Below are 2,782 nucleotides of genomic sequence, written 5' to 3' on the forward strand. Positions count from 1 at the left end.
TAGTACATTTGGGCAATTCTCCATAGATTTAATAGTTGAATATAGTTTTTGCAAATCCAAAACTTGCAAATTAATAAGAGCATCATTTCAGAAGATGGTTGTTTGAAGGGGAGCTTAGGAAATGAAACAGATAGAATCAAATGCCAAAAATTGTTGGTTAACTAAAAATATAGATTTTCCAAGTTAGATTATTTTTATGCAGAGTTGCTGAAACAGACATAATGATGTACCATTCCTTGAATTATGAGTGATTCTAGTTCCTCTAGTGTGAAGTCTGCGTGCACAAATTCCATCAAGCATGGAATAGGCATTCAATTACTCGTTTGCTTCATTGCTTGTTTACTCTATACCCACTTCTGAACATCAGGTAATACTCCCACTTCGACTAGAAGATCAACCTCAGAATGAAATGGAGACTACTTATAAGCTGATATGACTAAGAGAACAACATATGGAGCTACGCAGTGAGCACAAAGCGAACTATTCTCTCGCCTTTTACTAAAGAATACCGTGTGCTCGCTGCTCAAAATGGCATGCATCAATTTTTGAGGGGTTGATTTCAATAGAATCCAACCCCCACAAAACTAGTTAAACTTGTGACACCAATATTCACAATTTATGTGAATAATTTACACATATTAAAAGGTAAAAAACCTTATTGGTAAAGTCTTTGATTAATCTTTGCCTATATAAAATTCTTTATCATTGAATCAAAGGAAATAAAGAGTCTCTATTTTTAAATTTGTTCTTATCTCTGATGTGATTTAAGAGTATTTCAATTATCTTCATAGTCTGCGCCAAATGACAGAACCCCATGCTTTCTCGCATTAGATCTCTACTTTTATATATATATATATATATATATAGGTGAAAACAATATTTTAGTCCTTACATTTTTGGATTATGGTCAATTTGGTCTCTACTGTTAAGTTACTAACGGAAAATACCTACATGACAAAAGGTTTGCATTGTTGGTATGCTTAATATTAAAAAAAAATTAAATAAGATGCTAATTTGTTTAAATTTTATGGCAGTATCAACACTGAGATGGCAAAAAAAGCCACGTCATCTTTCAAAAATAATTTTCTTTTATTTACAATTTTTTTTCCTTTTCTTTATTTTTTTTCTTTTTGTTTTCTCACAATTTCTTTAAAATTTCATTTTATTTTCTCACAATCTTCACTGTTTTTCTCCAAACCCAAATAAGGTCGTTGTCTCTCTCATTAATTGCATGCACTCATACTCTTCTTTGTATAGAGATGATTTGGATGAGAAAGCAATCAAACCTCTACTAAAGTTTCTCCAGCATATCAACTCAAATTACTCAATGAACCCAACTCCAAATTTCTCTTTTTTATCTTATGAAAGTCTTAGCTTGGTGTCTTATCACTTTAAAAAGCTTGGATTTTTTGAACTAAAAAATTTCAATGCGTTTGTCAGTATAGTCCAAAAGAGAGAAAACTCATGAGCACAAGAAGCTATCTTTCATGGAATCCAAGCTCGTAGATCCTTTCCCAACAAGGTCAACCCCATTACCATAAATTGCTCAACCCCCACTTCACTTTGGTTACTTTGTTCCCACCATTGTGACCAAAAACCCACATCACCCACTTGCCCAAAAAATTTACAGATCTGGGTTCTAATACCCCTGTGCATAGTAGATCCTATCCCACTCCTCTCAAAGCACAAAACCAAAGTGGGTCACAAGCTTATGCTAATTTGATGAGTCCGCCTGTGAATCCCATCATCGTCAATGCCATTGCACGATCTGTGCAACTTTCGTGCTCAACTCATGTTCCAGTTGCCACCCACCTAGGGTCCTAATTTTCGGTCGATCTTTGAGAAGTTACAATGGTGGTGAGAAATAATGTAACCTATATTAATGCTATTGACCAGTGGTTAAGGTGAGGAAGAGGAAATTGAGAGAGATGGAGGCCTTAGAGCATTCTCATCATGTTATAAATGCTAAAATGCTATTTTTAGCATTTATAACCAAAAAAAACCTACTCCATCAAAGATACCATATGCTAAAAATTTTGACATTTGCTATAGTAAGCTCTCATTTTTTAGAGTGCAATATAGCAAGATGTTATAATTTTCTTTTTTCTGCTATGAGAGAGAGAGAGAGAGAGAGAGAGAGAGAGAGAGAGAGAATAAAAAATAATAAAGAAAGAATATTTAAATGAAATGGTAAAAAAAATAGAAGTTTTGATGTCAGGAGTATTGTAAAGTGATGTGTTAAATGCTATAAAGTTAGGTTTTTAGATGCTAAATGCTAAAATTTTTAAAACTCTTGATGAGAATGCTCTTATCTAGGTTTGGACAAAAACAGTGAACAATGTTAAAAAATAAAGTGAAATTTTAAAGAAATTGTCAGAAAGTTAAAAGAAAAAAAATAAAAGAAACAAAAAAATTAGTGAATAAGAGAAAATTATTTTTAAAAGATGATGTGGCTTTTTTTGCCATCTCAGTGCTGACGTGGCCTTAAAATTTAAATAAGTCAGCATCTTATTTAATTTTTTAATATTAAGCGTGCCAACAATCCAAACTATTTGCCATGTAAGCATTTTTAGTTAGTGACTTAAATGTAGGAACCAAAAATGATTGCAAGTTGAAAACAACAGAGATCAAATTGACTGCTATCAAAATGTAAGGACCAAATTGACTATGACCCCAAAATGTAAGAACCAAAATAGTTTTTTTGCCTATATTATATTCTAACCACAAATCCATGCAATGTGTGGAAATAAATAATCATTTTGTATTTGTAATATAATTTATA

The 2,782-nt window shown here is 32.2% G+C and overlaps 1 non-coding gene across 1 annotated transcript; it reads left to right on the forward strand.

Moving 5' to 3' along the window:
* The first annotated feature begins 455 nt into the window (after nt 1-455).
* Nucleotides 456-571, forward strand: LOC111987683 (U5 spliceosomal RNA). The gene has a single exon (XR_002880325.1). It is a non-coding gene; the product is annotated as a U5 spliceosomal RNA (small nuclear RNA).
* The last annotated feature ends 2,211 nt before the right edge of the window (nt 572-2,782 follow it).

The sequence above is a fragment of the Quercus suber genome, unplaced genomic scaffold (genome assembly GCF_002906115.3).
Source record: "Quercus suber isolate HL8 unplaced genomic scaffold, Cork oak 2.0 scaffold_69, whole genome shotgun sequence".
Classification (NCBI taxonomy): Eukaryota; Viridiplantae; Streptophyta; class Magnoliopsida; order Fagales; family Fagaceae; genus Quercus; species Quercus suber.